This window comes from Eulemur rufifrons, chromosome 20 (assembly GCF_041146395.1).
Source record: "Eulemur rufifrons isolate Redbay chromosome 20, OSU_ERuf_1, whole genome shotgun sequence".
In the NCBI taxonomy this organism is placed as follows: Eukaryota; Metazoa; Chordata; class Mammalia; order Primates; family Lemuridae; genus Eulemur; species Eulemur rufifrons.
The window spans coordinates 24146182-24158741 of record NC_091002.1 but is presented as its reverse complement, the minus strand read 5'-3'; positions in this window follow the sequence as shown (position 1 = coordinate 24158741).

Here is a 12560-nt window from a genome sequence, read left to right as displayed (position 1 = left end):
GGCCACTTTTACGCGCCAAATCCTTTTTGCCGCGAAAGAGCCACGAGCCGCCGAGCGCCGCCGCCATTGGCTGTCCGGGCCGTGACGAAGACGGCGGCGGCAGTTCCCATTGGCTGCAGCGCGCCGGACCGGCGGCGGAGGGCGGGACGGGGCGGCGGCGCGGGGCGGTGCGGCCAATCGTGGGGCGGGGCGCGCGCAGGCTTTGTCCGGGCGGTGCCAAGCGCGTTCACACTCTCCGCCCCCAGCCCGGGCAGCCCCTGCTGTAGGCGTGGGGAACCGGACCCCGCCCCCGCCCCCGCCCCCGCCCCCGCCCCCGCCCGGACGCTCCCCATCCTGCTGACCTTTCCTAGTGAAGACAGGACCGAGCCTGGGTTTTGGGCATCTCACCAGCAGCAGATGCCATGTGACCCCCAGACCCTCAACCAACCTGTAGCCCCCACGCTCTCAGCTCAGATCTTCAGAAGCTGCCCCTCTTCCCTGGATCCTCAGACCCACCTCCGAAGTCCCAGTCACATCTCCCATCCTCATCTTGCAGCTATGCCATTTACTCTCAAACCCTGCCCTATCCCTCTCACCCAGAGCCCAAGCTGAAGAGTGTGCTAGGAAATGGGGAAGGATGTCAGGCCAGATACAGTCTGGGGCTTTCCTACAAGCGCCATTTTACCCAAAATCCCTTCAGTAGCCACCACACAGCCTCTGCTTGAACTCATTAAGTCATTCAACAAAGGTTTCAAGCACCTGCTTGGTCGGTGCCCTATCCTTAGTTCAGACCTTGACTCTGGCCCCAAGGAGCTCACATTGTAGTGAAAAGGGGAGGAGGGGAACAGAGAGGAAACAGATGTTTACAATATGATGAAGCGTTTCCGTCTTCAGGTAACTCCGTATTAGACCTCACAAAGGGAGGAGGTGAGGGGGCTGAGCATGAAAATGAATCTAATCCTGAAGCCCTGGGACATCTCCATCAGTATTTTTGCTCAGGTCATTTGTTCAGGGCAGCTGATTTGACCAATATCGTCTTCTCTGTACCAGAACTTGTGCGAACACTGAAGATGGAGAGATTTATAATTTCTACCAACTTGCTTGCTGTCTGGTAGGGGTGACCCACAAGAAAAAAGTAGCTAGGACACATACAAGAATCAAATTCCTAGGCCCCAGCCAGCGCGGTGGCTCACGCCTGTAATCCTAGCACTCTGGGAGGCCGAGGCGGACGGATTGTTTGAGCTCAGGAGTTCGAGACCAGCCTGAGCAAGAGCGAGACCTCGTCTCTACTAAAAATAGAAAGAAATTATATGGACAGCTAAAAAATATATATATATATATATATATATATATAGAAAAATTAGCTGAGCATGGTGGCACATCCCTGTAGTCCCAGCTACTCGGGAGGCTGAGGCAGGAGGATTGCTTGAGCCCAGGAGTTTGAGGTTGCTGTGAGCTAGGCTGATGCCACAGCACTCTAGCCTGGGCAACAGAGTGAGACTCTGTCTCAAAAAAAATAAATAAATAAAATAAATAAAAACAAATTCCTAGGCCCAGTGTAAATATCACTTCCTCCAGGAAGCCCTCCAGCGTCAGTGTTACTCACTTCCTCCATCGACCACTGCTGCCCCTGTTCCAATGCTGACCACACACTCCATTACTCCAATCTACCTCCCCTACCAGTCTGGGAGCTCCAGTAGCACTTCCTCCCAACACTGGCCTGACCCAGAACAGGTGCTGATTAAAGTTATAAAAAAAACAAGCTGATGCCAGAGGCTACCTAGAATGCAACAAAGAAGCCATGGTTCCCCAAGGGTGGTCTTTGGCCTCTGATTTCAGAATCACCTGGGCACTAGTCAATCTTAGGTCCACCCAGGCCCTGGCAGTTTAGAATCTCTAGATGCTCAGGAATCTACATTTTAACACTGCCCCTCCTCCCCATTCCAGGTGATTCTTATGCCTGCTCACATTTGAGAACAAATTGGTATGTGTGTATAACCAACATATGTGGTACAGCCTTAAATTATAGCTCCTAAGGATGCTTCTCAGCCTCAGTTTCCTCATTTGTAATATGGGCACATAGACCTTGCTCTGGCTCCTTCCAGGGTTGCCATGAGGATGAAAAGGATAAGGGATGCCTGTAATCCTAGCACTCTGGGAGGCCAAGGCAGGAGGATCACTTGAGCTCAGGAGTTCGAGACCGCCTGAGCAAGACAGAGACCTCCGTCTCTACTAAAAATAGAAAAAATTAGCCAAGCGTGGTGGTGCGTGCCTGTACTCCCAGCTACTCGGGAGGCTGAGGTAGGAGGATCACTTGAGCCCTGGACTTTGAGGTTGCTGGGAGCTAGGTTGATGCCACGGCACTCTAGCCCACTCTAGCCTGCACCACAGAGCTAGACTCTTGTCTCAAAAAAAAAAAAAAAAAAAAAAAAGTATAAGGGATTTGAAAGTGTTTTATAAACTATGAGGTGGTTTAGGAAAGCAGCAGGAGTTGCTTTCCTCCTCTAATTAACAGATTGTGAAATTACTCATTGCAAATCCTACAATGTGCTGAAACTAGAAGGGACCACAGAGACCACATAAAGCTCTTGCTGTACAGATGGGAAAACTGAGGCCCATTCAGGTGAAGGTAACTGTGAAGCCATCCAGTGACAAAGTCTGGCCTACACTGGATTCTGAGCCCTAGGGGCTGCCTGTCCCTCTCTACTCCTATCCCCATAGAGAATCCAAGGGTTAGGTCTCATTCTCAATAACCAAGCCAGGCGCTAACAGAGGGTGAGACAAGCTGGCACATTCCCATTCCAGATGGAGAGAGTGTCCCTTCCCCACACCTTCCCACAGGGTGCCAGTAACAGTTAACACTCACTTTTGTAAAGTGAGTAAACTCTTTATAACTCACTTGTAAAGTGACACTCACTTTTGTAAAGCCCTCACAAATCTAATAATCATTCAACAAACATTTATTGAGCATCTGTTACATACCAAGCACCATGCTGGTTGCTGGAGAGGGGAGACATATATTGTTATTATTGCTCCATTTTATGATGAGGAAATTGAGGCCCAAAGGGCATGAATTTACCTAATAAATGACAGGGCTATTATTCAGGCTTGGTGAGGCTAAGGCTGGGGGTTTTCCAAAACTCTGCCCTCCCCAAAGTATTCAAGTACACATCCCAGGTAGAAGTGGGTGCCTTTCTCCCGGTCCCTCAAGTCCTGCTGCAGCAGAAAGGAGTGAAGACCAGAATTCCCAGCATAAAACCAAGGAAGAGATAAGGGCCTTCTGTATCTATTAATACTTACTTGAAAGCAGAAAAGGCCTGATAGATGAGGCCCCTTGGCCCTGAGCCTGGCAGATCCCGATAAGACTGTTCTCAATGTCAACAGTTCTCCTCCAGCTGATAGGCTTCCAAAAACTCCACTATCAGTGGGCAGCCACTTCCATCGATGAGCTCCTTTCAACCCCATAATCCTGTAAATGGAGCTTGTTTATCCCATGATGCAGGAAGGAGGCTCGGAGAGGGGCACTCACAGCTCAAGGTCACACAGCAGAACTGAGATGGGAACTTGGCCTATTCCACTGCAAAACCCAGGGCCTGCCTTTCATACTTGCCACCCTCTGTAAATAATCCGAAAGCCAAGCTCAGGGCCGTGGAGATAATAATGTGTGGTTTCCAAAAGGTATTATGGTGGTTGGTGGCTTAGTTAGCAGAGATTTAACCCCCAATAGAACCTCCACCAACTCCTCACTCTAGAGGGGTCCAAGATCCTCTGCCTGGGGACAATTTTCCCTTGGTTCTTTCCAAAAGGCAGGATGGTGTAGAGGTGACAGCATGAGCTTCTAAATCAGGTGGATGTAAATGGGAATCTTGATGTGTGTGACCCTGGACAAGTCAATTCACTTCCTCTGAGCTTCACTCATTCAATCCACAGATATTTATTGAGCACCAACTATGTGTCAGACATTGTGCTAGGTGCTGGGGAGACAGCTATAAGCAAAACAGACTCATCTCTGACACCTGGAGCTCACAGTCCCGTGGGAGAGTTAAGAAGCATTTATTTCTATGTCCCTGCACAATATGCTTGTTAAGAAGCTTGACAAGTGACACAAATAATTTAAACCTATTTATTCCACATATAGCACCTCCCCTAAGCATACATTCTTAGCTTTAAAAAAAAAAATCTCCAAACTTGAATATCCCATCATTATAAGGAATGCATAATTGGGAGAAATGATTCTGTAATGACTTAATTTTATTAGGAGGCACAGAGACGTCCATTGTTGAGTTCTGGCAGAGGGAGGTAGGGAGTTTTGCATCTGCAACTCCTCATTCCTCTTGAATAATCCCTTGATGCTACACTGACAGTTTACTGTCCCTGGAGATGTTCTGTCACTGTGCCAATTCTGCTGTGTCTGAACAGGCCCCTTACCCATCGGAGAGGCAGTCTAATATAGAAGCAAACCTCTGGAGTCAGGCAGACCCCAACTCTGTGGCCTCCTTGGCTATATGATTTTGGGGAAGTGATTCACCCTCTTGGATTTTTTTTTTTTTTTTTTTTTAGACAGAGTCTTACTCTGTTGCCCGGGCTACAGTGCTGTGGCATCAGCCTAGTTCACAGCAACCTCAAACTCCTGGGCTCAAGCAATCCTCCTGCCTCAGCCTCCTGAGTAGCTGGGACTACAGGCACACGCCACCATGCCCGGCTAATTTTTTCCATATATCTTTAGTTGTCCAGCTAATTTCTTTCTATTTTTAGTAGAGGCAGGGTCTTGCTCTTGCTCAGGGTGGTCTCGAACTCCTGAGCTCAAAGGATCCACCCGCCTCGGCCTCCCAGAGTGCTAGGATTACAGGCGTGAGCCACCATGCCTGGCCTGAATTAATTTTAAGATTTGGTGAAATTGGAAAGTGCCACATAAAAATTCAAATATCTGGCAATACTGGCCAGCCCATCACAATGCTAAGAAGTTACTGTCCCCTCTCTAGCCAGTGCCTTGACCCTCCAGGCCACCACAGTCCCTCCCTGGCTTGCCTCAGTGAACATTCTAGGTATGAGTTTGCAACTCCTCAAGTACAGTGCCTGGCACAGAATGAGTACCCAATAAATGTTAACTGCTGTTAGTTGTGTTGTTACTGCCAAGAAACCAACTGGTACCAACACAGCTTCTCTGTTTTGCAGGTAACTAGATAAGACATGCACATGGAAGAGTAGGAAAAGTGGACATTCGTGGTGAAACAGGAGACGTGGGGCTTAGTGCCAGCCAACAGCCTGGCTGTGTGGCCTTGGACCATCAGTCGGCCCATATGTTCAGTGGGGTTTAGGCAGAGGGTCCAAGGTCCAATATAACTGGATAGGTCTCAGGTCGATTAGTGAGCTGCCCGCCCCCCAAGCCCAGGCACTCCCTGAGCTCTTGCTCTGGGGACCTCCCTTCTCTACAGGGATCTCCCAGTGCAACTTCCTCTCTCTGCACCACCCAAACCTCTGAGGAGTCATGCTTTTCCCAGGAAAGGGGCAAAACTGGACACATGGCTATGCTGGCCCTGACCAGGGCCACAGTGAGGGGGTAGGGTCCCCTTAGAGCCGAGGGGCTGTTTCTTCATCTGTAAAATGGGGATGATAATAATAGTGTTCCAAAAGAGCAAGACCCAATCTCTACAAAAAAAAGAAAGAAAAAGTAGCCGGGTGTGGTGGCACACACCTGTAGTCCAGCTGCTCGGGAGGCTGAGGCGGGAGGATGCTGACGCCACTGCACTTCAACTTGGGTGACAGAGCCAGATCTTGTCTTAAACAAAAAAAAAAAAAAAAAAAAAGAGAGAGAGAGAGAAGAAGAAGAAGGATGAGCCCTGAAAGTGCTTGCTTACATTCTCATCTCGATTTTTCCTTGGGAGAAAAAGAAAAACTTCTTGTTAGGCTGCAGAATGGGAGAGTTTTCAGGAAGCAATCTCTGCACCGCCCCCCACATTCTATCAGGCACACGCAGGCACAGAAACGGTGGGGAAAAAAACATGTCTGGAGGGCAATAAAGTGTGTAGGTGAGACAATCTCATATTCCATGGATTCTAAGAGGTTTTTTTTTTTTCATATTTTAACATCTCCAATACTGAGGTACATAAGACAATCAATGGAATGTCCATTTTTAAGTCAGTAGCTCTTTTCTTTCTCAGGGGCTGAAAATGATGGCATAGCTCATTGTCAGTGGCGTCCTGGAAGTGATGAGCTATGGTACAAAAAGTGCCAGGCACTGCCATGTCACAGGCCCTTAGGGTACTCTCGTGATCTTCGCCATCACCAGCACATTCGAGGTTGGCCGTGGTGGAGCGCTCAGCTTTTCTTTCTTTTTCTCATTTTCTCGCTGACACCTGCTGACCTGCATTTGGTCCCCAGCTTGATGGGCACATAGCAAATGCAGTCAGGGAGGGGAGAGGGGAGGGCTCAGGATGGGAAGAGAAAGACGTTTTATAATATATTAAGATATTCAAAGAGGAGGAGCCAGGGATTTTTTTTTTTTTTTAAACAAAAAAAATCCCTGCTGGAAGCCATAGTTATATATATGCCAAACAGGCCAGGAAACCCAGCAGGCCTCCTGGAGCTGGCAACCAACCGAAACAGGGGCATTGTGTCCAGGCCACTGGCTGGCTGAGGGGGCATTGTTAGGGCCTGGCCCTGTCTGAGGAGAGGGGGGTGGCGGGGGCTGGGGGAGCGTGTTCCCATGACTCCCTGGGGAGTAACAACAATCAGGGCCAGCTGGGAAGCCCGGTGTGCCAGGGGCCGGGTGGGCAGGCCGCAGGCTCCAGAGGGGCCATGGAGGGCAGCGGGAGGCTGAGGAGGCAGGGGGGCAAGGCCTAAGGAGGGGAGACATAGGAATCATTCACTACTCCCCTCTCCATCACCCCACCTCCAAAGCTCAGAGACACAGCCACTGTGTCTCTCTCCAAAGTACACCCAGATCTGCCCACTTTTCTCTATCTCTGTCACCACCAGACACCCCCTACCTGGTCCAGGTTGTCATGGCCTCTCACCTAGACCACCACAGGGCTTTCTCACAGGGATTCAGGCTGCCAGTCTGGCCCCCTGCGCTCTGTTCTCCACATGCAGCTAGAAGGGTCTTCCCAAAATGTAACTCACATCATATCACTCCCCTGCCTATACCTGCCAAAGGCTGCCCACCATGCTTAGAGAAAAACCCAAACCCCTTTCCCTGGCCCACAGAGCTGCCTGATGGACCCAGCTAGCCCCACCCCTGCACTGTCTCAGCCAGGCTGGCCCCTTCCAGGCCCTGGAATGCTGTTCCTTCCTCAGGGCCTGTGCACTTTCAGGATCCTTGAGTTGGAACACGCTTCCTCCACAGCTATGCACAGTCCTTTCCTCATTGTTCAGGCCTCAGAGCAAACATCACCTCCTCCGAGAGGCCTTCCAGGGAAAACTGCCTCCCATTCTCCCTGCCCAAGTCACCCTGCTGCACTGCTCTGTATCACTGTCACAGCGCCTACCACTCTCCAAATCTAACTTGTATATTCATTAGTGAGTCTTCCCTCCCTAGCCTGTGAGCCCCAGGTGGGCAGAAGTGGCTTCTTTCACTGCTGAATTCTGGGCCCCACCATCACCTGGCACTGAGTAAGAACTTGGCCAACATTAGCTGTTACTTTATGATTCCCATGCTCAGGGCTTGTTAAATAAGGACAGCTGCCACGTGGTTGGGCTGGGAAGGCCACTATTGAGCAGGGGCCCTGAATATGGGATCCACAAACCCCAAGTTCCATGAACTTAGACACACAAATTTTTCAAATCACAAATTAAAAAAATATTTTGATAACTATTTCAGTGTTCAATGAATTGGTCTCTTTTGTAATCCCATGTATTTCATTTAATGGGTTTTGGAAACAGCATGTGAAGGGCCGATGGGCTCCACCAGATCCCAAAGGGGTTCATGACACATAAAAAAAGACACTCTAGGCCAGGCATGGTGGCTCACGCCTGTAATCCTAGCACTCTGGGAGGCCGAGGCGGGTGGATCCTTTGAGCTCAGGAGTTCAAAACCAGCTTGAGCAAGAGCAAGACCCTGTCTCTACTAAAAAAATAGAAAGAAATTAGCTGGACAACTAAAAATATATATAGAAAAAATTAGCCGGGCATGGTGGCACATGCGTGTAGTCCCAGCTACTCGGGAGGCTGAGGCAGAAGGATTGCTTGAGCCCAGGAGTTTGAGGTTGCTGTGAGCTAGGCTAACACCATGGCACTCTAGCCCGGGCAACAGAGTGAAACTGTCTCAAAAAAAAAAAAAAAAAAACACTCTAAAAAGGAGTGTCTGAAAACAGCTGATGTAGTCTGGCCCCAATCCTTCCCTCAGCTGATATCCAGCCCAGGAGAAGAGGCTGGAGGGAGAGGCTGGAAGAGCAGTGAGAACAGGGTTTCTGACACAGACCATGGGACCTCCATCTCAATTCCGCCTGGTTTCTGTCTTGTGTATTAAATCACAACATTCACAGCAGCTGAGCACAGAGTTCTGGCACAGAAAACAGGGAGCCCTGCATTCGAAGCCTTTCTCAAAACAATACTTTTAGAAGAGAGCTCAGCTCTCCCTCTGTCCTCTACCTGGGACGGAGAGGCCTCCAGCCCCCAAGAGTGAGTCCTGCGGGGGACCCTCTGCTTAAAATCAAAGCCCTCTCACTCAAAATGCTCTTCAAGGGTGAAGTAAGACACATTCTTTCCCTGTGAATCTGGAATAAGACAAGGGGAGGAAAAAAATAACATTTCTTTTTATAACTACCCTCTAATTTGTCAAAGAAAGCGACCCATCTGAAGTCACAGATTGTGGTGACGCAGGGTTCGTTTGGGGAGGTGGAGCACAGCACGGTGTTCAGGTTTAGGAAGGAGTCAGGTTCAAAGCCTAATTCTCATAAGCCCAAAATGCACTTCATGGAGAGGTAAAAGTGAACAGTGTGGAAGGAACCCTGTAGCCAGGATCCTTTCTGGAGCCCCGACGCGGAAGGCTGGAGCGGCAGCATCAAATGAGGGAGCTCCTTGGCGACTCGGCCTGAGTCACTGCTCACTTAACATCTCTAATTTGGGACTGGAGCAGCAGAAGACTTTGGTTTGTCCTCCCCTTTCACTTGGAGTTCCGTGGCCTGAATGTTGGGTGCTATCCACTGCAAGGCTCGGGACATTAGGGTGATTCGTCTTCACACTGATCACACTGAGGACCTGCCCATGATATTCGGGAGGTGGAGCTGTGGGGGTGGGGGGCGCGGGGGGATAGGCTCAAGGAAAGGACTCAGTCTTCTATCAGATTATTGTTCAAAGAGAAACCAAACACAGAGGACCAGGAGGAAATGCCAAAATGTTGAGATGACCTTGCAATTTAAAAGTTTCTTGTAAGATAAAGAGAGGCAGCTGTGCATGGAGCATCCCAGGAGGGCTGTACTAGAAAGTGCTAACCCTGGGGGTGGCACGCAGGTGTAGGAGGGAACCTGACCTTTCCCTGTTAGTGTTTATAACTGTTGGAGTTTTGTACTATGTGTATGTATGTGACTAAAACTTTTTTCTTACAGTCATGCATGTCAAAAGACTTAATAGACTGTAGCAGATACTTAATAAATACAGACTAAAGCACTGTGATGTTTCAGGAATTAGCACTTAGCAGCTGCAGTGCCCACTGTGTGCCCAAGCCCTTTGGCATCCCCGTTATGCAGATCTTAGAAAATGGAGGTTCTGCTAGGAAGAGCGGAGTGGGATACTCCCAGGTCTGCGGGAAGACAGAGCCCTGCTCCTCGGTGAGGACCACACCGCCTTCCTCCCTGGAGTGTGCAGTTGGAGGCACCAGATGTTCTGGCAGGATCCAGAGAGATGCCATCTGTGAGGGAAACCTATTCTTAGAGAGCAGAGACAGTCGGTAGTGGAGACTGCCAACCCCCAGCAGCAGTGGGGACACTTCAGGAGGGCAGGTGGCCAAGGCTTTACCTCCAGCAGGGGGACAGGACAGGCTAAAAACAGGCTGTACTCAGTTCTCAGGAGCATACCTCCTCCCACATTGGGTTGCTATATTAGAAATAACAGCAACATTTATTGAGTGCTCACTTTATGGATCGTATCATCTAATCCTCCAGACCACCCTATGAGGCATGTGCTATCACAACGCCTATTTTACAGATGAGGAAATGGAGGCACAGAATGGTTGAGTGACTTGCCCAAGGAAATGGTGGGGACAGGGCTTGAGCCCAGGCACTCTGGACCCAAAGCCTATGTTCCTAACCACCATGTTATAACTGCCTCTCAACCTGCTGCACCAGAGGCCAGTTTTAGTTTGGGGTCCCCCAGTAGCAGACCTTAAGACAAGGATTTGCAAGCAAGTGGTTCGTATGGGAAGTGGCTGCAGGAGGCAGTGGTAGAAAGAGGCATGAGGAAGGGGGACAGGGGAGCGTGTTATCCAGCAAGTTAGCACTGTGGGCAGTCAGAGCTCAGTCCTGCTGGGGAGCTCTGGAAGCCAGTGCAGAGCACACACCCCTGGGTCATCCCACTGCGGCCTGCGGGCTGCCGGGTAGGGTATTTATCAGCCATTGCTTAAGGGCTGCCCCAGGGATGTGTCAATCCCCCAGCGCTTCAGGCCGCTGCAGGGTAGCAGAGCAGGCACCAGCGGCAAGAGTTGTCAGGCAAAAAGACAGGAGTGGCAACTGGAAAAGTTGGCTGGTGTGCACAGACGTGGTAAATTGCAGGGGACGGAGGCAGGGCACCCCACTCCTCCTAACCTCCACAGAGTGAGTTAAAGGATCTTCAAAATCACCTACTCCCAGCTTGTAGTAAAATGTGGCTCAGAACACTGCTTGTAGAATGGGACATAATCCCACCTCAACTCCCTAACAGCCCTGTGACCCGTTTCTCACATGGATAGTAATGGTTGGCCGCTATCACCCCGACTCCCTCATTAGTCAAGGTATGGCTCAGACCGGCAGCGGCAGCACCTGGGAGCCCGTGAGAAATGCAGACTTTCAGGCCCCATTCCAGGCCCACTGAATCAGAATCTGTATTTTATTTTAATAAGATCTCCCATGACTCATGTGTACACTTCTACCAGTAATTCTAAAATACAAAAAGAGACTGGAGCCCATTCTACTACGTGAAGTATCGTAAGAATGGAAAAACAAACGCCATATGTACTCACCATCAAATTGGTATTAACTGATCAATACTTATGTGCATGTATAGTAGTTAACATTCATCAGGTGTCAGGCAGGTGGGGAGGGAGGAGAGGATGGGTACACTGACACCTAATGGGTGCAGTGTGCACCGTCTGGGGGATAGGCACACACACTTGAAGCTCTGACTTGTGTGGGGCAAAGGCAATATATGTAACCTAAAGATTTGTACCCCCATAATATGCTGGAAAGAAAAAAATGAGACTGGTGGGTTAAATATATTAATAGAAGTGTACCTACTAGACCAAGGGTCTCAAATTGGTAGCCCATGGACCAAATTTTCCTGGAGACTTGTTTGATTTGTCTAGCATCGTGGTTTTAAAGCATCAGACTGGCACACAAGTCTCCAGTTTACTATGTCCCCATCACTCCCTACTGCATAACACCCTGAACACTTCCATTTATGCCACTGCAGGCCCCTGTAGGCATTTCAGTTTACACCCCCTTCTGGCCCAGATCCTATAACTAGCTAACATTTGCATAGTATAGCTTCATTTCTAAATTTGAAGCAAGGCACTGAGAAAAAACATGGGCTTTGAAATCAGACAGATCTGGCTTGAAATTCTGATTAGGCTGTCATATGAGTCGTATTACCTTGGGCAAGTTACTTGCCTGTCTCACCCTCAGTTTCTGCATCTGTAAAATGGGGATCAAAACACATACCTGCAAGGTTATTGCATGGATTAAAAATAGTATGTGCAGCCAGGCATGGTGGCTCACGCCTATAATCCTAGCACTCTGGGAGGCCAAGGTGGGAGGATCACTTGAGCTCAGGAGTTTGAGACCAGCCTGAGCAAGAGCGAGACCCCGTCTCTACTAAATAGAAAAATTAGCTGAGTGTGGTGGCACGTATCTGTAGTCCCAGCTACTCGGGAGGTTAAGGCAGGAGGATGGGTTGAGCCCAGGAGTCTGAGGTTGCTGTAAGATAGGCTGACGCCACAGCACTCTAGCCTGGGCAACAGAGTGAGACTCTGTCTCAAATAATAATATGTGCAAAGCACCCAGGAGGAAGTAGGAATTCACTAAAGGGAAGTAATTAGTATTAGTGGCAGCAGCTATAGTTGTAAAGTCCAATGAGGACACCAGGTAGCATGATTATCCTCATTTTATGATAAATTGAGGTGCTGAGAGGCCCAGAACCTTCCCCAAGGTTACACAGTGGTGGAGTGAGGACAGAAACCCACGTCCTCTCGCTCTAGATCTGCACTGTCCACTAGAATCTTCTTTGGGAATACAGGTATTCTATATCTATGTTGCTCACACGGTAGCCACTAGCTACATGTGGCTACTGAGCACTAGAAACATGGTTGGTCCAAACTGAGGTGTGTTGTGTAAAACACACACTTGATTTTGGAGTACAGAAAAAAGAATGCAAAATATCTCATTAATTTTTTG